Here is a 27,038-nt window from a genome sequence, read left to right as displayed (position 1 = left end):
TTCGTTCTTGCATCGATTATTAGTAAAAGTCAAACTGATTGTTCATACACTTTGACTTTTTGATTAAACGAGTTTCACTCAGTCATTTCTCAAATTGAAACCAGATATATGTTGGTATTTATGTGGGAAACAAACCCTCAAAAGGGTATTCTCTGATTCCCACTTATTGCATGCTAATTGTCGAGTCAAAGGCATTCTTAAAAAGTCAACAGAAGTTGTTCTTGCAAAAATAAGCTTAAATGGTAATGTTGATGACATGCAATCCGTTTGATCATTAAAAATAGCTTTATAATGAATATAAGAATGTGTTTTACTACGATCAACTCGACAATCTTTAGTATAGATACGAATCGGAACCGAAAGTCTTGTAAAACGACTACTTCGTAGACTATCGATTCGGATTCGTACATGCATGTTTGAGATCTGTATTGGAGAGTATTTTTGACCATTTTTATTTTGGTAAAACTCTCTGGAATTTTTGTTGCTTGAGTCTATGTTTAGCCGGTTCATTTGCATGTTTCCGATTATGCTTAAAAGTTGACTATTTTGCCCTTTTTGATATAAAATGTGATTTTTGGAAAAGTGAAAGAGTAGAAATCTTTATTTCTAATATATAAACTTGCACCGAAAATTTCGGATCAGTTAGTGGTCCAGATTTTGAGTTATGGCCATTAGCGTAAAACTATGTTCTTAAGTTACATAAACGGCCCTTTTCACGTATAACCCATTTCAGGCCACGTTTTGATACAAAACTTTTTACCCACTGATGATATATATTATTTTGAGAATTTTGATGATTTTTATTTAATTTTTGGCTGATCGTATCTTAGATCGCTTAGTTATTTCGGTTTATGTCGGTTTTGACCGTTTAGGCCATAAAACGAGTTTTATGCATTCTTTTGACCCGAAACCTTTTCCTACTGATTTTATATGTTAAATAAATTATTTTAAGTATTCTGGAAATATAAAAATCTCAGATTTATTTTGAAAACCCGGAAACGGCGTTAAATCGCATTTTAAGCATTTTTAGCGCATAGTAAGCGTTATACTCATTTTAAACATATAAGACTTATACCTACTGATGTAATTAGCATATTTTCATATAATAACAGTAAGTATAAGTACATGAACTCAGATTTCCAGTTTTGGCATTTTTAGCCCTTGTGAATTTACCAAAATACCCCTACGGTGCATAGTTTGATTTTAAATGTTAAGTTTGGTATATGGGTCATACCCTACTGTTATAACATGTTAAATTAAGTATATTTCCTGTATAAACCAGACCCGAAACTCAGATTTCTAATATGACTCTTTTATAATCTTTTAAATGATCAAAATGCCCTTCTAAGGCATAAATTGAGTTTAAAACTATTCGGGGCATAATAGAACATGACTTACTGATATTATATCATATTTAAAGCATATTATCTCAGGGAACTTGCAGTTGACTCTTTTGGCTACCCGTAACGCCCTTTTAGCGTTCGGTTCGGTTTACGTAACTAGTTTGCGTAAATTGACCGAAACGGGTCAAACGTTATCATTTTTATCTCAAAATCCAGAATGTATTTAGTATACCCATATTATACAAGTATTCAAACTTGTCGGGTCTAAATCACATTCTATCCGGTCTTTCGCTTAATCGTGCGCTTGTACCGTATCATACTTAAAACTAACCGGTCAAAGCTTAGGCTTAAATAAAAGACCCGTTAGGAATCTAATAGGTTAATTATAAACCTTTGTTCCAGATTAGGAGGCCCAGTAAAAGCCACCTACACTTACCGTTTGTGATTCATACGTGCTCAGGTAAATACATTTTGACTTATTTTCCCTATACGGGCTTGGGGTACGGTATTTAAAATACCGCTTGATCGGGCGCACAAGTCCTGCACCTTATGGGTGTACAGTCTTGAATAGCTTGTGCGACTCGTTTAAACAGTCTTGTCTTACTTTAGGCTTTGGGGGGTTATTGACCGTGTCCCGGATATCCTTGGCATTATCTTACGAGATGGCCACGACCAGAGCACGGGGTGTAGGCGTACACTCGGCGTGTATAACTCTTTAATGTGGTGTGTCATTTAATCTTTAGCCCGGACAGTAGATCCCGGGCCACCAAAGATACGAGTGCATGTAAATCGTTCACAAGTTTATATTGCATAATTATCCCAAGTTAATAAAAATATTTATGCCTTGTGCATTTAAATCAATTTTCAATCATTTTCAAAATGAGTCAGTCGATTTGTATTTACCAGTGTAAACTGACGTATTTTTCCCAAAAGGTTAAGTGCAGGTACTATACGAAATAGGCTGCCTGTTTCCTAAGAGCGTCCACTATAGTCTCGCAAGCTCGGACGACAAATAACTGTTGAACAATTTATTCTTATTTTTATTTGATCCGCCTGTGGATCCGTTTCAACTACTGTGATATTTATTATTGCACTTTATTTAAACGTTGAAATGTATCTATTCTGCTTCCGCTGTGCATTATTATATTGTGTTGATTGTCTATGACGATGCCAACTACGTCACTGTACCCCACACCGGGCCCACCGGTGACACGTGGAAATCGGGGTGTGACAGGTTGGTATCAGAGCCAACGCTGAGTGAATTAAACACTAGTCCTTTGTGTTTAATCTCAGTTACACAATTGCACAATCCTCGATTTTCGAGTCTAGACAAAGAACTTAGGAAATGTTCGACATTTCGTTTATTTTATCATTATTTTTATTATTAGCTTTGTCTTATATATTTTGTTGTGCAACTTGTTTAATTTTTGACAGGTTCATCATGCCGCCACGTATGCGAGGACGAGGAGGATTCGCCACATCGCACGATCATGAGGCAGGACCCTCACACAGGCGAGCTCCATCAGCGTCGCACAACACCGCAGCCAACGATCTTTGGAGATCATTTGCCGAGCCAGCCAGGCACTCGGTATCTGCGAGCACTTCGCCATCACTACCCCAATCATTTGGGCCCCACTCGGAAAATGGGCCCCATGGTTCCCATGGATCTTATATACCCTTGCACCAGTCACCTCACCACTACCCAGCACCAGCTTATCAGGGCCTATACAACCCTGATGCTTACTTGGATGAGCCAGTGGGTCATAACCCACTAGGACCTGAAGACCACTTCTCTGGTGGTCACGAGATGGAAGTTGACGAGGACACGGACCCTTCACTGCCACCGTCAGGTACGCCCAACCATCCCATCGAGATATCGGATGGGTCACCATTTAGGGGATCACCCTACAATGGTGTTGATAGCTTTCAGGAGAGGTTTCGGCAGCACGATTGGTATTACACCCCCAGCCGCCACAACTCTCCGATGCTCCAGTCTCGCCATGGTTCGCCGGTGCACTCGCAGCACCACTCTCAGCAGCAGTAGCTTCAGCAGCCGCCCTTGCAGCAGGACCTATCTGAGGCCCTCTGGCGCGACGTGATCACTCCGTCGCCACCGCCACCACCAGTTTTGCCACCTCCGCCTTAGAGGCCAAGGAGGAACGCGCGTATGTCTACGCGAGGAGGGATTCGCATTGCCACCCCTCGACATTCAGGTAGCGGCCGCTACTCGCCGCTCCACGAGGAGTCAGAGATGGGAGAGTCTCAGCATCCCGTCTCAGAGGTTACTTCTGCGACTATTGCACCACTACCGCCGCAGAACTTTGGAGAGCCCATTCCTGCGTATGCTAGCGCAGCGCAGTTCAACCAGTTCGAGCCGACTTTTCCTCCCGGTTATGATTATACGGGAGATCCCTACTGGTTAGCCTCAGGCTACAACCCTCTCAACCTGGAGAGTACATTTGGAGGTCCCTGGGCTACGGGACCATCAGCTTTTGGTTACCCTCCGGGTTACCAGCAGCCATCGCAGCCACAGCAGTACCAGCCACCACCGCCGGCACCTATGATGTCGCCGCCGCAGGTTCAGGAAATCCTGCAAGGAATAAACAATGTACGACGTGATTTGCAACATGAGATGCGGGCTGATCGCCGACGCAACGATAGCATGTTCAAGAAGATGTTTGATTTGCTCAAGGGTAAGAGTAAGAAGGATCGTTGAATCCTTTGTTGTTAGCTCTTTTACTCATGTCCCTGCGTGGACATCTATTCCTGTACTCTACCCCTGCGTGGGTATATTTCCTTATTCTACCCCTGCGTGGTATGTTGTTCTGTTAACCCCTGTGTGGGTTTATTTTATTTTGTTTGTTGTTGTTGTTATTTGTTTAGCCCCTGCGCGGGCATGTTATTCATGTTATTTGAATTAAAGTCCCGTTTAGGGCAAAGATGTACTAGTACTTTATTTAAAATTTCAAATGGTTAATTTGAATTTTTCATTTTATTTATGTGCATGAATATAATATTAAATAATGGAAAATATCAATTTTTAATTGATTTGTCGTTTTAATAAGAATCTTAGTAAGGTATAACCTAGCTTGAATGCCTTATTAACAGGCCTGGCCATGATGGTAAAACCTGGTTGAAAAGATTCAAGTCTCTGTTAACATCTGTAAACATGTTAACATTCCTGGCCAAGTGTAATCTGAAAAATCACACAAGCCACCCTTTTTAATAAATTATCTACAGATTATATCTGTACACAAGCCTATTTATGACTTGATACCTACGGGTTATGACTATGTCATATAGTGGCAGTTGTGGTTTATGACTCTCTGTCTAATAAAGGATTATTTGTTTAATTATACAATTTATAATCCTATAAAAATCTAAATTACAATTTAGTAACTGTCCGTAGTGACTAGGCCTATGATGCCAATATATATATTTTCATTCCTTGATTGCTAATAAGAGCCTGAATGAAATTTATTAAATTAACTGTTAAGGTTCTTGATACCATGGTTAATAAATCGTCTAGAACGATAATACTGTTAGGTTCTAAATTAGACCTTGTCCTTTATGTAGCTTAAAGCTACAATGGCCAAATCGGAGGAAACCAACAGTCATTCTGGAGAACACCCAGATAATACCAGGATTCACGTCACTGGTGAAGAATTGCAAGCACTGATAGATAACGCTGTTGCCAAAGCTATGGATAGGCAATTCAGGGAATCTAGCGGTACTCGGAGTAGGACCCGAACAGTAACGCACGTAAAGCCTAAGACTCATTCTGAGGCTCATAGTAAGCCACCTTCTAAAAAGAGTGAGCCGAAGAAAGATGAGGATGATAACCACTCCTCCAACCACAGCAGTATTCCTAAGCAAGAAGTCAAGCTGAAACATGATACGCACAGCAAGTCCTGTACGTACAAATATTTCGTATCTTGCAAACCCAGAGATTTTACTGGGGAAAAAGGAGCAGTAGATTGCATGACCTGGATCGATGAGATGGATACTGTGGTTGATATCAGCGGGTGTGCTGATAGGGACGTCGTGAAGTACGTGTCCCAGTCGTTCAAGGGAGATGCGTTAGCATGGTGGAAGTCACTCCTACAAGCTGCCGGTAAGGCCACACTGTACGGTTTGTCATGGGAACAGTTTGTGGCCCTGATCAAGGAGAACTTCTGCCCGCAGCATGAGGTTGAAAGAATTGAATCGGATTTTGTATCTCTGGTTATGAAAAACCTCGATTGTCAAGCGTATCTTACTACGTTCAACACTTTATCTCGGTTAGTGCCTTATCTGGTGACCCCGGAGCCGCGAAGGATTGCTCGATTTATTGGAGGTCTGGCACCGGAGATAAAGGCAAGCGTCAAGGCTTCAAGGCCTACTACATTTAGATCAGTAGCCGATCTATCCCTCTCCCTCACTCAAGATGTTGTCAGATTGAGAGCTATGAAGAGCTCGGAGGAGAACAAAAGGAAACGTGAGGATGACACCTCACGAAGATCTGAGAAACGACACAAGGGAAACAACGACCATAGGAAAGGGTCGGGGTTCAAGAAAGGAGATCAGTCGGGTGAAAAACCCAGATGCAAGAACTGCAAAAGACACCATTTTGGGAAGTGTCGTTTGGAAGCAAAATCCCAGTCTTTCGAGAAACGTTGTGGGATCTGCAAGTCCACAGATCATAAAGCTGTGGATTGCAAGAAAATGAAGGATGCAACGTGTTTTGGTTGCAACGAGAAGGGGCACATTCGGCCAAACTGCCCAAAGAATGCGAAGAAAGCTGATGATGGGAAGAAGACTAATGCGAGAGTCTTCAGAATGGACGCTAAGGAAGTAGTTCTAGACGACAACGTCATTACGGGTACGTTTCTTGTAAATGATGTTTTTGCTAGAGTCTTGTTTGATTCAGGAGCTGATAAGTCGTTTGTAGATGATAAGTTCCGTAAATTGTTGAACCTTCCTGTTAAAACCTTAAGTGTGAAATATGAGGTGGAATTAGCCGATGGAACCATAGAAACCGCCTCGACTGTTCTAGATGGATGTGTTATATCCATTAGGAATCATTCTTTCCCATTATCCTTGCTTCCCTTTAAGCTAGCTGGATTCGACATAGTAATAGGCATGGATTGGTTGTCAAGTAACCAAGCCCAGATTCTGTGCAACAGAAAGCAAGTAATAGTAAAGACTCCGTCTGGAGAGTCACTTACTATTCAAGGAGACACCCAGCATGGATTGCCGGAGCAAGTGTCCATGCTCAAGGCATCCAGATGCATGCAGAAAGGATGTGTCATTTATATGGCACAAGTTACCATTGATGAGTCGAAGCCGAAGATTGAGGATATCCCTGTTATCTCGGAATATCCTGAGGTTTTCCCTGAAGAACTACCCGGTTTGCCACCAGATAGGCAAGTGGAGTTTCGGATAGATATCATCCCAGGTGCAGCACCTGTAGCAAGAGCACCATACAGATTGGCACCAACGGAGATGAAGGAGTTGAGGACGCAGTTGGATGATTTATTAGCTAGAGGTTTTATTAGACCTAGCTCGTCTCCTTGGGGAGCGCCAATCTTGTTCGTTAAGAAGAAGGATGGGTCGATGCGTTTGTGCATCGATTACCGTGAGCTTAACAAGGTCACTATCAAGAATCGGTATCCGTTACCCAGGATCGACGATCTGTTCGATCAGTTGCATGGAGCAAGTTACTTCTCAAAGATCGACCTGAGGTCAGGTTATCATCAGTTGAAAGTCAAGGATGAAGATGTGCATAAGACAGCGTTTAGGACTCGTTATGGACATTACGAGTTCCTAGTGATGCCTTTTGGGCTCACCAACGCACCAGCCGCGTTCATGGATCTCATGAATCGTGTCTGCAAACCTTATTTAGATAAGTTCGTCATTGTCTTTATTGACGACATCCTTATCTACTCGAAAAGCCAAGCTGACCATGAGAAACACCTTCGTTGTATTCTCAAACTTCTGAATCAGGAGAAGCTTTATGCCAAATTTTCGAAGTGTGAATTTTGGCTTCGAGAAGTCCAATTCCTTGGACATGTAGTAAGTGAGCGTGGTATCCAAGTAGATCCCGCTAAAGTAGAAGCAGTCATGAACTGGCAGGAGCCGAAGACTCCTACCGAGATTCGCAGTTTCCTTGGATTGGCAGGATATTATAGGCGATTTATCGAGAACTTTTCAAGGATTGCTGCGCCCCTAACTTCGTTGACTCGTAAGAAGATTAAGTTCGATTGGGGCCCTAAGCAGCAGGAATCCTTCGATATCCTGAAGAAGAAGTTGAGCAACGCGCCAGTGTTGACACTGCCCGATGGCATAGAAGATTTCATAGTATATTGCGATGCATCGCACACTGGTATGGGTTGTGTGCTCATGCAGAGAGGCAAAGTCATTGCCTACGCTTCTCGACAGCTCAAGGTGCATGAGAAGAACTACACCACCCACGATTTGGAATTGGGTGCGGTTGTATTTGCTTTGAAGCTATGGAGACATTACTTGTATGGAACCAAGTGCATAATATATTCAGATCACAAGAGTCTTCAACACTTGTTCAATCAGAAGGAATTGAACATGCGTCAAAGGCGATGGATGGGAACTTTAAATGACTATGACTGTGAGATAAGATACCATCCAGGCAAGGCAAATGTGGTTGCCGACGCCTTAAGCAGAACGGAAAGGGTGAAACCGATCAGAATCAATGCCAAGCGCATTGAAATAAGAAATAATTTGAATGATAGGGTGTTAGCTGCACAGAAGGAAGCTGTGCTGGAAGCTAACTATCCTGCAGAAAAGTTAGGAGTAACTGAGGAGCAGTTATCCTACGACAAAGATGGAATGCTACGACTAAACGGACGAATATGGGTTCCATTTTATGGAGGACTTCGGGATGTTATCCTCCAGGAAGCCCACAGCTCTAAATATTCCGTTCATCCTGGAGCTGATAAGATGTACCAGGATTTGAAAGCAAACTACTGGTGGATTGGTTTGAAAAAGTCAGTAGCTGAGCATGTAGCGAAATGTTTGACTTGTGCGCAAGTCAAGGCTGAGCATCAGAAGCCGTCAGGTTTGCTTCAGCAACCTGAAATTCCCAAGTGGAAATGGGAAATGGTGACAATGGATTTCATCACCAAGTTGCCGAAGACGAAAAAGGGAAATGATACCATATGGGTCATAGTAGATAGACTGACTAAGTCAGCTCATTTTCTACCCATCAAGGAGACGTATAGCTCAGATATGTTAGCCCAATTATAAGTCGATAAGATTGTAGCGCTACATGGTATACCTATATCTATTATCTCTGATAGAGATACCAGATATACGTCGCATTTTTGGAAGAGTTTCCAACAGTCGTTGGGCACTCGTTTGAATTTTAGTACGGCTTATCATCCTCAGACCGATGGTCAGAGTGAGCGTACTATTCAAACCTTGGAAGACATGCTTCGTGCATGTGCGATCGACTTGGGTGGTAGTTGGGATAAGAACCTACCACTGATTGAATTCTCCTACAACAATAGCTACCATTCCAGCATAAAGGCTGCGCCTTTCGAGGCCTTATACGGTAGGAAGTGTAGATCGCCCATTTGTTGGGCAGAAGTTGGAGAAGTCCAACTGTCAGGACCAGATATCGTCTTTGAGACGACCGACAAGATCGTTCAGATTCGCGATCGTTTGAAAGCTGCCAGGGATAGGCAGAAAAGTTATGCGGATCCTAAGCGCAAAGATTTTCACTTCGATGTAGGTGAAAAAGTATTGCTTAAAGTATCGCCCTGGAAGGGTGTGATGCGATTTGGAAAGAAAGGCAAGCTAAGCCCGAGGTATATAGGACCTTTCGAGATAATCGAACGTGTCGGGGCAGTTGCTTATAAGTTAAACTTGCCTGAAGAACTTAGCACTATTCATAATGTGTTCCACATCTGTAACTTGAAGAAGTGTTTCGCTGACGATTCACTGGTTATACCGCATACGGATATACACATAGATGAGAGTTTGAAATTCGTAGAAAAACCTTTGTCGATTGAGGATCGACAGGTGAAAAAGCTTCGAAGGAAGTACATACCTATTGTTAAGGTCAAATGGGATGCCCGTAGAGGTCCCGAATACACGTGGGAAGTGGAATCCACGATGCAAGAGAAATATCCCCATTTGTTTCAGTAAATCTCGAGGTCGAGATTTCTTTTAAGGGGGTGAGGATGTAACACCTCGAAAAATTTCGTCCAATAATGTCTTGACACGTGTCATAAGGTTCCGGTATGTGAAAACAAACTTTAGAGGGACTAAAAGTGACAAACAGAGAAAACTATGGAACGTAAGGGTCCAAAGTGTCAACAATGGATAAATAGACTCTATGATAACCCTACATAATGTTCATAACCTTAAACGGATGGTTCATGGATCATACGACGCAGAAATTGCACAAAAGTGAGGAATTGCAAACTATAGGGGCCAAAAGTGTCAACATGTTTAATTTATACCTCTGAGTGAACTTTTGGCAGACCCGAAGCTTTGAGAAGCTAAAATATACTCACTAGAATATGTGGTTAAAATTTCGTGAAGTTTCGTTAACGTATGAGAAAGTTATGGCCAAAACCGTACTTGAGGGACTAAAAGCGTCAACGTCGAATTTCATGGCTTTTCGGTTGAGCGCAAAGTTATCCGAGGACATTACCATGTTGGTAAATGTCCTAAGGTTCTTAAAAACCAAGTTTGGGGGTTTACGGGTCAAAATAAGCAGCCGAATCATCGCGTACAAGTTCAGGGACCAAAGCTGCCATGTTTGAAACTTGTTTGGCTGATCAGAGGGTCAGGCGACCCGCCTGGACATGCCCAGGCGGGCCGCGTGGGACTGCCAGTATCAGATTTTCGCGAAAATTGCAAATTAAGTCCGAATTTTAAGTTGTAACCAGCTCATAGCACCTCCATTTTGCTCCAATAAGTGCCCATGCATGCCTAGAACTACAGTGACCTATTCCCAACCTCTGATTACACCATAAATCAGATCAAAAGTCCATTTCTTTGGCAATCTCATAGTAACCAAGAAGCTCTCAACTTGCAAGAACTTCACAAGCAATTTCTGGAGCATTTCTGGACATCAAGGCCGATTCCTAGTGTTAACTAAGCATCAATAGGACCTTTGTAAGCTTCTAATTCAGTCCTTAATTCGTTCTTGCTTTGATTATTGCTAAAAGTCAAACTAATTGTTCTTATACTTTGACTTTCTGATTAAACGAGTTTTACTCAGTCATTTCTCAAATTGAAACCACATATATGTTGGTATTTATGTGGGAAACAAACCCTCAAAAGGGTATTCTCTGATTCCCACTTATTGCATGCTAATTGTCGAGTCAAAGGCATTCTTAAAAAGTCAACAGAAGTTGTTTTTGCAAAAATAAGCTTAAATAATAATGTAGAGGACATGCAATCTGATTGATCATCATAAATAACTTATAATATATGTAAGAATGTGTTTTATCATAATAAACTCGACAATCTTTAGTATAAATACGAATCGGAACCGAAAGTCTTGTAAAACGACTTTTTCGTAGACTATCGATTCGGATTCGTACATGCATGTTTGAGATCTGTATTGGAGAGTATTTTTGACCATTTTTATTTTGGTAAAACTCTCTGGAATTTTGTTGCTTGAGTCTATACTTAGCCGATTCATTTGCATGTTTCCGATTATGCTTAAAAGTTGACTATTTTGCCCTTTTTGATATAAAACGTGATTTTTGGAAAAGTAAAAGAGTAGAGATCTTTATTTCTAATATATAAACTTGCACCGAAAATTTCGGATCAGTTGGTGGTCCAGATTTTGAGTTATGGCCATTAGCGTAAAACTATGTTCTTAAGTTACATAAACGGCCCTTTTCGCGTATAACCTATTTCTGGCCACGTTTTGATACAAAACTTTTTACCCACTGATGTTATATAATATTTTGGGATTTTAGATGATTTTTATTTAATTTTTGGCTGATCGTATCTTAGATTGCCTAGTTATTTCGGTTTATGTCGGTTTTGACCGTTTTAGCCATAAAATGAGTTTTATACATCCTTTTGACCCGAAACCTTTTTCTACTGATTTTATATGTTAAATAAATTATTTTAAGTATTCTGGAAATATAAAAATCCCAGATTTATTTTGAAAACCCGGAAACGCCTCTAAATCGTATTTTAAGCGTTTTTAGCGCATAGTAAGCGTTATACTCATTTTTAACATATAAGACTTATACCTACTGATGTAATATGCATATTTTCATATAATAACAGTAAGTATAAGTATATGAACTCAGATTTCCAGTTTTGGCGTGTTTAGCCCTTGTGAATTTACTAAAATACCCCTACGGTGCATGGTTTGATTTTTAAATGTAGAGTTTGGTATATGGGTCATACCCTACTGATATAATATGTTAAATGGAGTATATTTACTGTATAAACCAGACCCGAAACTCAGATTTCTAATTTGACTCTTTTATAATCTTTTAAATGACCAAAATGCCCTTCTAAGGCATAAATTGAGTTTAAACTTATTCCGGGCAATATAGAACATAACTTACTGATGTTATATCATATTTAAAGCATATTATCTCAGGGAACTTGCATTTGACTCTTTTGGCTACCCGTAACGCCCCTTTTGCGTTCGGTTCGGTTTACGTAACTAGTTTGCGTAGATTGACCGAAACGGGTCAAACGTTATCATTTTTAACTCAAAATCCAGAATGTATTTAGGATACCCATATTATACAAGTATTCAAACTTGTCGGGTCTAAATCACATTCTATCCGGTCTTTCGCTTAATCGTGCGTAAACCGTATCATCCTTAAAACTAACCGGTCAAAGCTTAAGCTTAAATAAAAGACCCGTTAGAAATCTAATAGGTTATTATAAACCTTTGTTCCAGATTAGGAGGCCCAGTAAAAGCTACCACACTTACCAATTGTGTTACATACTTGCTCAGGTAAATACATTTTGACTTATTTTCCCTATACGGGCTTGGGGTACGGTATTTAAAATACCGCTTGATCGGGCGCACAAGTCCTGCGCCTTATGGGTGTACAGTCTTGAATAGCTTGTGCGACTTCGTTTAAACAGTCTTGTCTTACTTTAGGCTTTGGGGGGTTATTGACCGTGTCCCGGATATCCTTGGCATTATCTTACGAGATGGCCACGACCAGAGCACGGGGTGTAGGCGTACACTCGGCGTGTATAACTCTTTAATGTGGTGTGTCATTTAATCTTTAGTCCGGACAGTAGATCCCGGGCCACCAAAGATACGAGTGCATGTAATTCGTTCACAAGTTTATATTGCATAATTATCCCAAGTTAATAAAAATATTTATGCCTTGTGCATTTAAATCAATTTTCAATCATTTTCAAAATGAGTCAGTCGATTTGTATTTACCAGTGTAAACTGACGTATTTTTCCCAAAAGGTTAAGTGCAGGTACTATACGAAATAGGCTGGCTGTTTCCTAAGAGTGTCCACTATAGTCTCGCAAGCTCGGACGACAAATAACTGTTGAACAATTTATTCTTATTTTTATTTGATCCGCCTGTGGATCCGTTTCAACTACTGTGATATTTATTATTGCACTTTATTTAAAAGTTGAGATGTATCTATTCTGCTTCCGCTGTGCATTATTATATTGTGTTGATTGTCTATGACGATGCCAACTACGTCACTGTACCCCACACCGGGCCCACCGGTGACACGTGGAAATCGGGGTGTGACAAACACCAACCTGATGAAAGAAGATTATGATCAAATAGATCCTGAAAGAATGGAACTAGTCGCATAAGGTGGTGCATGGCCAGTGCTGTTCGTCGGCACAACGTTTCATGGAAATAACCGGCAGGAAGTCAGTTGGTGGACCATCTACCAAGTTGGGGTTTGACAAGTCCAAGGTGACATGCTTTAAGTGTAAGCAGAAAGGTCACTTCAAACGTGAATGCAGAAACGCATATGCTGATGAGTCTGAGAACCCATTCAGAGAAGATTACTACAAAAAGGCAATATATCATCAAAACAAATCGGAGCCGCCAAGAATGAAGCAGATTGAAAGGAAACAAAGAGAAATCTAGAAAAGGCTCTTTGCGGTGATTTATTGTAACAACTGTCACTAAAATCCATAATTAGGATGGTAATTAGCTATTAAGAAAACCCTAATTGAGAAACCCAAGTAATTCTGCACTAACCCTAAAATTTCCAGAACAATCAGAATCAGGATCAGGGCCCCTAAAACTCAGGGGGGGCAAAACCTAGTTACGATTATCTAAATAACTTGTTGGCCGTTTTGAATTTTACAATTTCATCAACTCAGCAAGCCTAGTTAGGGACGTGGCTACCTATAGAAACTAGGTTACCCCTCGCGTAGCGCGACGCCCATAGGGGTACCCCTCGCGCTACGCGACGGGGGTCAAATTTCGTATATAAATAGGGGAGTTTGGGACTTGAATTTGAGAGTTGAAACGACGTAAAACGTCAAAATACACGCTGAGTTATCAGCTATATACTACACAAACACACACAGATCTCGAATCGCTGCCGCAATCAGGGTAATAACTCGATCGCTATTACGATTCAACGTCCGATCGATTATAACTATCCAACGATAGTCCAGGTGCTGCTCAATTGAGCTTGTACTTTGATTATTCGTCGTGATTTCGACTTGAATATTAGAGTGCTGTTCGAATTCGGACTATGCTCTGTTATTCGTTGTGAATCCGATTGAATTATCGAGTATTGCACTGATTAATCGTTGTGAAGGTTTAATCTCGTGAATTGACGTAATTGCTGTATTAGTTACTAACCTGTGTGTGTGCATTATGTTAAATTAGGTTTAATCAAGGCTAATCAGTAGGCATTATCTATTTGCTCGTTAATCTGCAATGTGAGTCATTCTCCTTTTTAAACTGTTTTCTCACAGTTTGTGAGTAAGTATTACAATACCTCAAATTATTTTCAAGCTTATAATTACAGGGATTAAGTCTTTGTAATCACCAAATTACAGCTGGTATGTGGGGTATTGTGCACATTACTATTTTTATCACTCTATGTGAGTGAATATTACTCTATGTGAGTAATTATTACTCAGTGTGAGTAAACCGTCATTATTGGGGCGACGGGACCCAATAGTGGTATGACCACAGTCATAGATACGGTCGAGTGACAAATACCCATTCTTGATAATTGGTTGATAGAAACATTGTAATCGCTCTTAATACTGTGATTTATAACTAACGGGTCGTTTTAGAAAACAGAATGATTCACTCAGTATTTCCCCGCTGACAAAACCTTTTTCAAACATGTTTCAGGTGATCTGTGTGATCCAGGAAAAGTGCAGTAAAGCACTACAAGCTCAGAGAAGTGGCTCATTGTGAATAAATAAATAAAACATGTTTTGGAAAATAATGATTTCTGTGTGAAATCAACTGATTGTAAATGATGGGATTTTATCCCTAAAAACTTTGTGTAATATATTAAAACGAGCATATTTTTACGGTTAAAAGATCCTGTAATAAAAGACTTCCGCTGCCATTAGATACCACGGGTACCACACTGAAATCTGCTCGCGGACCCCGACTCCGTCCAGGGTGGGTCGGGGGTCGCGACAGAAGTTGGTATCAGAGCCAACGCTGAGTGAATTAAACACTAGTCCTTTGTGTTTAATCTCAGTTACACAATTGCACAATCCTCGATTTTCGAGGTCTAGACAAAGAACTTAGGAAATGTTCGAACATTTCGTTTATTTTATCATTATTTTTATTATTAGCTTTGTCTTATATATTTTGTTGTGCAACTTGTTTAATTTTTGGACAGGTTCATCACTGCCGCCACGTATGCGAGGACGAGGAGGATTCGCCACATCGCACGATCATTGAGGCAGGACCCTCACACAGGCGAGCTCCATCAGCGTCGCACAACACCGCAGCCAACGATCTTTGGAGATCATTTGCCGAGCCAAGCCAGGCACTCGGTATCTGCGAGCACTTCGCCATCACTACCCCAATCATTTGGGCCCCACTCGGAAAATGGGCCCCATGGTTCCCATGGATCTTATATACCCTTGCACCAGTCACCTCACCACTACCCAGCACCAGCTTATCAGGGCCTATACAACCCTGATGCTTACTTGGATGAGCCAGTGGGTCATAACCCACTAGGACCTGAAGACCACTTCTCTGGTGGTCACGAGATGGAAGTTGACGAGGACACGGACCCTTCACTGCCACCGTCAGGTACGCCCAACCATCCCATCGAGATATCGGATGGGTCACCATTTAGGGATCACCCTACAATGGTGTTGATAGCTTTCAGGAGAGGTTTCGGCAGCACGATTGGTATTACACCCCCAGCCGCCACAACTCTCCGATGCTCCAGTCTCGCCATGGTTCGCCGGTGCACTCGCAGCACCACTCTCAGCAGCAGCAGCTTCAGCAGCCGCCTTGCAGCAGGACCTATCTGAGGCCCTCTGGCGCGACGTGATCACTCCGTCGCCACCACCACCACCAGTTTCGCCTCCTCCGCCTCAGAGGCCACGGAGGAATGCGCGTATGTCTACGCGAGGAGGGATTCGCATTGGTACCCCTCCGCACATTGGTAGCAGCCGCTACTCACCTCTTCATGAGGGGTCCGAGATGGGGGAGTCTCCGCATCCCGTTTCGGAGGTCACTTCTGCGCCGATTCCGCCTCTGCCGCCGCAGAACTTCGGAGAGCCGATTCCGGCTTACGCCAGCGCAGCGCAGTTCAACCCGTTTGAGCCGACTTTCCCTCCCGGTTATGATTATACGGGAGATCCCTATTGGCTAGCCTCAGGCTACAACCCTCTCAACCAGGAGAGTACATTTGGAGGTCCCTGGGCTACGGGACCATCAGCTTTTGGTTTCCCACCGCAGGGCTACCAGCAGCCATCGCAGCCACAGCAGTACCAGCCACCACCGCCGGCACCTATGATGTCGCCGCCGCAGGTTCAGGAAATCCTGCAAGGAATAAACAATGTACGACGTGATTTGCAACATGAGATGCGGGCTGATCGCCGACGCAACGATAGCATGTTCAAGAAGATGTTTGATTTGCTCAAGGGTAAGAGTAAGAAGGATCGTTGAATCCTTTGTTGTTAGCTCTTTTACTCATGTCCCTGCGTGGACATCTATTCCTGTACTCTACCCCTGCGTGGGTATATTTCCTTATTCTACCCCTGCGTGGTATGTTGTTCTGTTAACCCCTGTGTGGGTTTATTTTATTTTGTTTGTTGTTGTTGTTATTTGTTTAGCCCCTGCGCGGGCATGTTATTCATGTTATTTGAATTAAAGTCCCGTTTAGGGCAAAGATGTACTAGTTACTTTATTTAAAATTTGAAATGGTTAATTTGAATTTCTCATTTTATTTATGTGCATGAATATTATATTTAAATAATGGAAAATATCAATTTTTAATTGATTTGCCATTTTATAAGAATCTTAGTAAGGTATAACCTAGCTTGAATGCCTTATTAACAGGCCTGGCCATGATGGTAAAACCTGGTTGAAAAGATTCAACTCCCTGTTAACATCTGAAAACATGTTAACATTCCTGGCTAAGCGTGATCTGAAAAATCACACAAGCCACCCTTTTTAATAAATTATCTACAGATTATATCTGTATACAAGCCTATTAATGACTTGATACCTACGGGTTATGACTATGTCATATAGTGGCAGTTGTGGTTTATGACCCTCTGTCTAGTAAAGGATTATTTGTTTAATTATACAATTTATAATCCTATAAAAATCTAAATTTACAATTTAGTAGCTGTCCGTAGTGACTAGGCCTATGATGCCAATATATATATTTTCATTCCTTGATTGCTAATAAGAGCCTGAATGAAATTTATTAAATTAACTGTTAAGGTTCTTGATACCATGGTTAATAAATCGTCTAGAACGATAATACTGTTAGGTTCTAAATTAGACCTTGTCCTTTATTGTAGCTTAAAGCTACAATGGCCAAATCGGAGGAAACCAACAGTCATTCTGGAGAACACCCAGATAATACCAGGATTCACGTCACTGGTGAAGAATTGCAAGCACTGATAGATAACGCTGTTGCCAAAGCTATGGATAGGCAATTTAGGGAATCTAGCGGTACTCGGAGTAGGACCCGAACAATAACGCACGTAAAGCCCAAGACTCATTCTGAGGCTCATAGTAAGCCACCTTCTAAAAAGAGTGAGCCGAAGAAAGATGAGGATGATAATCACTCCTCCAACCACAGCAGTATTCCTAAGCAAGAAGTCAAGCTGAAACATGATACGCACAGCAAGTCCTGTACGTACAAATATTTCGTATCTTGCAAACCCAGAGATTTTACTGGGGAAAAAGGAGCAGTAGATTGCATGACGTGGATCGATGAGATGGATACTGTGGTTGATATCAGCGGGTGTGCTGATAGGGATGTCGTGAAGTACGTGTCCCAGTCGTTCAAGGGAGATGCGTTAGCATGGTGGAAGTCACTCCTACAAGCTGCCGGTAAGGCCACACTGTACGGTTTGTCATGGGAACAGTTTGTGGCCCTGATCAAGGAGAACTTCTGCCCGCAGCATGAGGTTGAGAGAATTGAATCGGATTTTGTATCTCTGGTTATGAAGAACCTCGATTGTCAAGCGTATCTTACTACGTTCAACACTTTATCTCGGTTAGTGCCTTATCTAGTGACCCCGGAGCCGCGAAGGATTGCTCGATTTATTGGGGGTCTGGCACCGGAGATAAAGGCAAGCGTCAAGGCTTCAAGGCCTACGACATTTAGATCCGTAGCTGATCTATCCCTCTCCCTCACTCAAGATGTTGTCAGATTGAGAGCTATGAAGAGCTCAGAGGAGAACAAAAGGAAACGTGAGGATGACACCTCACGAAGATCTGAGAAACGACACAAGGGAAACAACGACCATAGGAAAGGGTCGGGGTTCAAGAAAGGAGATCAGTCGGGTGAAAAACCCAGATGCAAGAACTGCAAAAGACACCATTTTGGGAAGTGTCGTTTGGAAGCAAAATCCCAGTCTTTCGAGAAACGTTGTGGGATCTGCAAGTCCACAGATCATAAAGCTGTGGATTGCAAGAAAATGAAGGATGCAACTTGTTTTGGTTGCAACGAGAAGGGGCACATTCGGCCAAACTGCCCAAAGAATGCGAAGAAAGCTGATGATGGGAAGAAGACTAATGCGAGAGTCTTCAGAATGGACGCTAAGGAAGCAGTTCTAGACGACAACGTCATTACGGGTACGTTTCTTGTAAATGATGTTTTTGCTAGAGTCTTGTTTGATTCAGGAGCCGATAAGTCGTTTGTAGATGATAAGTTTTGTAAATTGTTGAACCTTCCTGTTAAAACCTTAAGCATGAAATATGAGGTGGAATTAGCCGATGGAACCATAGAAACCGCCTCGACTGTTCTAGATGGATGTGTTATATCCATTAGGAATCATTCTTTCCCGTTATCCTTGCTTCCCTTTAAGCTAGCTGGATTCGACATAGTGATAGGCATGGATTGGTTGTCGAGTAACCAAGCCCAGATTCTGTGCAATAGAAAGCAAGTAGTAGTGAAGACTCCGTCTGGTGAGTCACTCACTATTCAAGGAGATACCCAGCATGGATTGCCTGAGCAAGTGTCCATGCTCAAGGCATCCAGATGCATGCAGAAGGGATGTGTCATTTATATGGCACAAGTTACCATTGATGAGCCGAAGCCGAAGATTGAGGATATCCCTGTTATCTCGGAATATCCTGAAGTATTTCCTGAAGAACTACCCGGTTTGCCACCGGATAGGCAAGTAGAGTTTCGGATAGATATCATTCCAGGCGCAGCACCTGTAGCAAGAGCACCATACAGATTGGCACCAACGGAGATGAAGGAGTTGAGGACGCAGTTGGATGATTTGTTAGCTAAAGGTTTTATTAGACCTAGCTCATCTCCTTGGGGAGCGCCAATCTTGTTCGTTAAAAAGAAGGATGGGTCGATGCGTCTGTGCATCGATTATCGTGAGCTTAACAAGGTCACTATCAAGAATAGATATCCGTTACCCAGGATCGACGATCTGTTCGATCAGTTGCAAGGAGCAAGCTATTTCTCCAAGATTGACCTAAGGTCAGGATATCATCAGTTGAAGGTCAAGGAGGAAGATGTACACAAGACAGCGTTTAGGACTCGTTATGGACATTACGAGTTCCTAGTGATGCCGTTTGGGCTCACTAACGCACCAGCCGCGTTCATGGATCTCATGAATCGCGTCTGCAAGCCTTATTTAGATAAGTTCATCATCGTCTTTATTGATGACATCCTTATCTACTCGAAGAGCCAAGCTGACCATGAGAAACACCTTCGTTGTATTCTCAAACTTCTGCATCAAGAGAAGCTTTATGCCAAATTTTCGAAGTGTGAATTTTGGCTTCGAGAAGTCCAATTCCTTGGACATGTAGTAAGTGAGCGAGGTATCCAAGTAGATCCCGCTAAAGTAGAAGCAGTCATGAACTGGCAGGAGCCGAAGACTCCTACTGAGATTCGCAGTTTCCTTGGATTGGCAGGATACTATAGGCGATTCATTGAAAACTTTTCGAGGATTGCTGTGGCCCTAACTTCGTTGACTCGTAAGAAGATTAAGTTTGATTGGGGCCCTAAGCAGCAGGAATCCTTCGACATCCTGAAGAAGAAGTTGAGCAACGCCCTAGTGTTGACACTGCCCGATGGCATAGAAGATTTCATAGTGTATTGCGATGCATCGCACACTGGTATGGGCTGTGTGCTCATGCAAAGAGGCAAAGTCATTGCCTACGCTTCTTGCCAGCTCAAGGTGCATGAGAAGAACTACACCACCCACGATTTGGAATTGGGTGCTGTTGTATTTGCGTTGAAGCTATGGAGACATTACTTGTATGGAACCAAGTGTATAATATATTCAGATCACAAGAGTCTCCAGCATCTGTTCAATCAGAAGGAATTGAACATGCGTCAAAGGCGATGGATGGAAACTCTCAATGATTATGACTGCGAGATAAGATACCATCCAGGCAAGGCGAATGTAGTTGCCGACGCCTTAAGCAGAAAGGAAAGGGTGAAACCGATCAGAATCAATGCCAAGCGCATTGAAATAAGAAATAACTTGAATGAAAGGGTGTTAGCTGCACAGAAGGAAGCTGTGCTGGAAGCTAACTATCCTGCAGAAAAGTTAGGAGTAACTGAGGAACAGTTATCCTACGACAAAGATGGAATGCTACGACTAAACGGACGAATATGGGTTCCAGTTTATGGAGGACTTCGGGATGTTATCCTCCAGGAAGCCCACAGCTCTAAATATTCCGTTCATCCTAGAGCTGATAAGATGTACCAGGATTTGAAAGCAAACTACTGGTGGATTGGTTTGAAAAAGTCAGTAGCTGAGCATGTAGCTAAATGTTTGACTTGTGCGCAAGTCAAGGCTGAGCATCAGAAGCCGTCAGGTTTGCTTCAACAACCTGAAATTCCCAAGTGGAAATGGGAAATGGTGACAATGGATTTCATCACCAAGTTGCCGAAGACGAAAAAGGGAAATGATACCATATGGGTCATAGTAGATAGACTGACTAAGTCAGCTCATTTTCTACCCATCAAGGAGACGTATAGCTCCGATATGTTAGCCCAATTATACGTCGATAAGATAGTAGCGCTACATGGTATACCTATATCTATTATCTCCGATAGAGATACTAGATATACGTCGCATTTTTGGAAGAGTTTCCAACAATCGTTGGGCACTCGTTTGAATTTTAGTACGGCTTATCATCCTCAGACTGATGGTCAGAGTGAGCGTACTATTCAAACTTTGGAAGACATGCTTCGTGCATGTGCGATCGATTTGGGTGGTAGTTGGGATAAGAACCTACCACTGATTGAATTCTCCTACAACAATAGCTACCATTCCAGCATCAAGGTTGTGCCTTTTGAGGCCCTATACGGTAGGAAGTGTAGATCGCCCATTTGTTGGGCAGAAGTTGGGGATGTCCAGTTGTCTGGACCAGATATCGTTTTTGAGACGACGGACAAGATCGTGCAGATACGCGATCGTTTGAAAGCTGCCAGAGATAGGCAGAAAAGTTATGCGGATCCTAAGCGCAAAGATTTTCACTTCGAGGTAGGTGATAAGGTATTGCTCAAAGTATCGCCCTGGAAGGGTGTGATGCGATTTGGAAAGAAAGGCAAGCTAAGCCCGAGATATATAGGACCTTTCGAGATTATCGAATGTGTCGGGTCAGTCGCTTATAAGTTAAACTTGCCTGAAGAGCTTAGTGCTATTCACAATGTGTTCCACATCTGTAATTTGAAGAAGTGTTTCGCTGACGATTCACTGGTTATACCACATACGGATATACACATAGATGAGAGTTTGAAGTTCGTGGAAAAACCTTTGTCGATTGAGGATCGACAGGTGAAAAAGCTTCGAAGGAAGTACATACCTATTGTAAAGGTCAAATGGGATGCCCGAAGAGGTCCCGAATATACGTGGGAAGTGGAATCCACGATGCAAGAGAAATATCCCCATTTGTTTCAGTAAATCTCGAGGTCGAGATTTCTTTTAAGGGGGTGAGGATGTAACACCTCGAAAAATTTCGTCCAATAATGTCTTGACACGTGTCATAAGGTTCCGGTATGTGAAAACAAACTTTAGAGGGACTAAAAGTGACAAACAGTGAAAACTATGGAACGTAAGGGTCCAAAGTGTCAACAATGGATAAATAGACTCTATGATAACCCCACATAATGTTCATAACCTTAAACGGATGGTTCATGGATCATACGACGCGGAAATTGCACAAAAGTGAGGAATTGCAAACTATAGGGGCCAAAAGTCTCAACATGTTGAATTTATACCTCTGAGTGAACTTTTGGCAGACCCGAAGCTTTGTAAAGCTAAAATATACTCACTAGAATATGTGGTAAAAATTTCATGAAGTTTCGTCAACGTATGAGAAAGTTATGGCCAAAACCGTACTTGAGGGGCTAAAAGCGTCAACGTCGAATTTCATGGCTTTTCGGTTGAGCGCAAAGTTATCCGAGGACATTACCATGTTGGTAAATGTCCTAAGGTTCTTAAAAACCAAGTTTGGGGGTTTACGAGTCGAGAAAAGTAGCCGAAACATCGCGTGCAAGACCAGGGACCAATTCTGCCATGTTTGAAACTTGTTTGGCTGAACAGCAGGTCAGGCGACCCGCCTAGACAGACCCAGGCGGGCCGCGTGGGACTACCAGGTGCAGAAAATCGCGAAATGGGTATTTTGAGTCCGAATTGGAAGTGTATAACAGCTCATAGCACCTCCATTTTGCTCCAATAAGTGCCCATGCATGCCTAGAACTACAGTGACCTATTCCCAACCTCTGATTACACCATAAATCAGATCAAAAGTCCATTTCTTTGGCAATTTCATAGTAACCAAGAAGCTCTCAACTTGCAAGAACTTCACAAGCAATTTCTGGAGCATTTCTGGACATCAAGGCCGACTCCTAGTGTTAACTAAGCATCCATAGGACCTTTGTAAGCTTCTAATTCAGTCCTTAATTCGTTCTTGCATCGATTATTAGTAAAAGTCAAACTGATTGTTCATACACTTTGACTTTCTGATTAAACGAGTTTCACTCAGTCATTTCTCAAATTGAAACCAGATATATGTTGGTATTTATGTGGGAAACAAACCCTCAAAAGGGTATTCTCTGATTCCCACTTATTGCATGCTAATTGTCGAGTCAAAGGCATTCTTAAAAAGTCAACAGAAGTTGTTTTTGCAAAAATAAGCTTAAATGGTAATGTTGATGACATGCAATCCGTTTGATCATTAAAAATAGCTTTATAATGAATATAAGAATGTGTTTTACTACGATCAACTCGACAATCTTTAGTATAGATACGAATCGGAACCGAAAGTCTTGTAAAACGACTACTTCGTAGACTATCGATTCGGATTCGTACATGCATGTTTGAGATCTGTATTGGAGAGTATTTTTGACCATTTTTATTTTGGTAAAACTCTCTGGAATTTTTGTTGCTTGGGTCTATGTTTAGCCGGTTCATTTGCATGTTTCCGATTATGCTTAAAAGTTGACTATTTTGCCCTTTTTGATATAAAACGTGATTTTTGGAAAAGTGAAAGAGTAGAAATCTTTATTTCTAATATATAAACTTGCACCGAAAATTTCGGATCAGTTAGTGGTCCAGATTTTGAGTTATGGCCATTAGCGTAAAACTATGTTCTTAAGTTACATAAACGGCCCTTTTCACGTATAACCCATTTCAGGCCATGTTTTGATACAAAACTTTTTACCCACTGATGATATATATTATTTTGAGAATTTTGATGATTTTTATTTAATTTTTGGCTGATCGTATCTTAGATCGCTTAGTTATTTCGGTTTATGTCGGTTTTGACCGTTTAGGCCATAAAACGAGTTTTATGCATTCTTTTGACCCGAAACCTTTTCCTACTGATTTTATATGTTAAATAAATTATTTTAAGTATTCTGGAAATATAAAAATCTCAGATTTATTTTGAAAACCCGGAAACGGCGTTAAATCGCATTTTAAGCATTTTTAGCGCATAGTAAGCGTTATACTCATTTTAAACATATAAGACTTATACCTACTGATGTAATTAGCATATTTTCATATAATAACAGTAAGTATAAGTACATGAACTCAGATTTCCAGTTTTGGCATTTTTAGCCCTTGTGAATTTACCAAAATACCCCTACGGTGCATAGTTTGATTTTAAATGTTAAGTTTGGTATATGGGTCATACCCTACTGTTATAACATGTTAAATTAAGTATATTTTCTGTATAAACCAGACCCGAAACTCAGATTTCTAATATGACTCTTTTATAATCTTTTAAATGATCAAAATGCCCTTCTAAGGCATAAATTGAGTTTAAAACTATTCGGGGCATAATAGAACATGACTTACTGATATTATATCATATTTAAAGCATATTATCTCAGGGAACTTGCAGTTGACTCTTTTGGCTACCCGTAACGTCCTTTTAGCGTTCGGTTCGGTTTACGTAACTAGTTTGCGTAAATTGACCGAAACGGGTCAAACGTTATCATTTTTATCTCAAAATCCAGAATGTATTTAGTATACCCATATTATACAAGTATTCAAACTTGTCGGGTCTAAATCACATTCTATCCGGTCTTTCGCTTAATCGTGCGCTTGTACCGTATCATACTTAAAACTAACCGGTCAAAGCTTAGGCTTAAATAAAAGACCCGTTAGGAATCTAATAGGTTAATTATAAACCTTTGTTCCAGATTAGGAGGCCCAGTAAAAGCTACCTACACTTACCGTTTGTGATTCATACTTGCTCAGGTAAATACATTTTGACTTATTTTCCCTATACGGGCTTGGGGTACGGTATTTAAAATACCGCTTGATCGGGCGCACAAGTCCTGCACCTTATGGGTGTACAGTCTTGAATAGCTTGTGCGACTCGTTTAAACAGTCTTGTCTTACTTTAGGCTTTGGGGGGTTATTGACCGTGTCCCGGATATCCTTGGCATTATCTTACGAGATGGCCACGACCAGAGCACGGGGTGTAGGCGTACACTCGGCGTGTATAACTCTTTAATGTGGTGTGTCATTTAATCTTTAGCCCGGACAGTAGATCCCGGGCCACCAAAGATACGAGTGCATGTAAATCGTTCACAAGTTTATATTGCATAATTATCCCAAGTTAATAAAAATATTTATGCCTTGTGCATTTAAATCAATTTTCAATCATTTTCAAAATGAGTCAGTCGATTTGTATTTACCAGTGTAAACTGACGTATTTTTCCCAAAAGGTTAAGTGCAGGTACTATACGAAATAGGCTGGCTGTTTCCTAAGAGCGTCCACTATAGTCTCGCAAGCTCGGACGACAAATAACTGTTGAACAATTTATTCTTATTTTTATTTGATCCGCCTGTGGATCCGTTTCAACTACTGTGATATTTATTATTGCACTTTATTTAAACGTTGAAATGTATCTATTCTGCTTCCGCTGTGCATTATTATATTGTGTTGATTGTCTATGACGATGCCAACTACGTCACTGTACCCCACACCGGGCCCACCGGTGACACGTGGAAATCGGGGTGTGACATAAGTGCACACAAGGGTTAAGGATCTCATACAAGGAAGCTTGGTGCATTCGGATTGTGAAGAACCTCACCCCATTGCTTTTATCCACGCGTTTTTCGACTAGTTTCTTCCCTAGCCTTGAGCTAGTAGTAAGTGGCTTTAAACACACTCTTGATCTATTCTAAGGTGGTTAAAACGAACTATGTCGGTTAAAATTCATGAACTTACAAGATGACATACTAAAAGTATACATAAATGATGAACATGTTGGTTAAAAGCATAAGGGTTGTGTAAATCTTGTAAGACTTGTTTTGTTGTGATTATTTAGTGCCGATCTATGTTGTGGTAGCTCGGATTATCATCTAACCCGGATTAGTCATGTCCATGAATCATGACATAGAGTATGTTTAAGTGTAAAAAGGGTTAAATGATGAAACACTACTACACACTAAACATGAACTTGTGTAAAATCGATTTTCTTATGAAATAGTGTTCTAAACTAGTAGATCTACGGATCTACAAACGGTATTTTCAAAGAACCAAGTGTCAAGAGAAAACATACTTTTAAAACCGGATCTTTCATGAACAAGAGTGATTTTTAAACACACAAGTGTGTAAACACTTGTGTAACACTAAGTTTCGACAAAGAACTATTTTTGAAAAATTCGACAAGAAGTTCTAAAGATGAAATTCCTTTATGATTATTTTGTGAACTATACAAATATTATTTTTAGGGTAAAAATAATATTACCGAATGTTAACGATTCCAAAATAATACGAACGCCTTCACAATAAATAATAAGTTACACCGGACCCGATCTTTAAACGTAACTTATGCATTTTCGGAAGAATACTAATAAACGCGTATTTTGACAAAAGTATTATTTTGAAAAAATGTGTGAATTAAAATATAATATTTTTGGGAAAAATATTTATATTTTGGAGTTAGAAATAAAATATATGTTAAGTGAGACTTAATAATATATTTCGAATTTTACGAACGTGCATGTATTAAAACCCCCATCCTTGGGAAGGAAAATATTTACCAAAATAATTACTAAATGTAATTACGAAATAGTTGTCTAACTATTTCCCAAAAACTTAAACCTTAAAGCAAGGCCGCCCGTCTAATAGATTTAGTACGTGTAGGTCGTCGCTCAGCGGTTTGATCAGGAGATCTTTTTATTAGAGACGCACCACTGTGAGTTCATGTCCCCTTTTTCTCTTAACTGTTTTCAGTTTTCCAAACTGCGGGGGTGAAATACATGTTACTATGATTACGAATACTTCTTACATGGTATGGTTAGCGTAAGGAGGGTTACTACTTAGATCATGTGAGTGGGTAGGCGGAAACTTGAGGCCATTAATCCTCAGGGTAGGACCGAGGGACAGGAGCGGTAGATCTATCTGGGTGTAGCGAGCCCAGCCCCAGGCCCAGCATAACGGACCTCGGGGTGACTTTGTGCCCAACGCATAAATCCGCTAGGTTTGAGTCTTCCTACTTGCACTTCACACATATCAATGGCCTTGCAAACCATTGGTGATCTCTTTTTCCTTATTTGCTACATACCAGGATTTT

Source organism: Helianthus annuus, chromosome 6 (assembly GCF_002127325.2).
Source record: "Helianthus annuus cultivar XRQ/B chromosome 6, HanXRQr2.0-SUNRISE, whole genome shotgun sequence".
Taxonomy (NCBI): domain Eukaryota; kingdom Viridiplantae; phylum Streptophyta; class Magnoliopsida; order Asterales; family Asteraceae; genus Helianthus; species Helianthus annuus.
The sequence above is the reverse complement of the archived record's forward strand: the minus strand, read 5'-3'. Positions refer to the sequence as shown.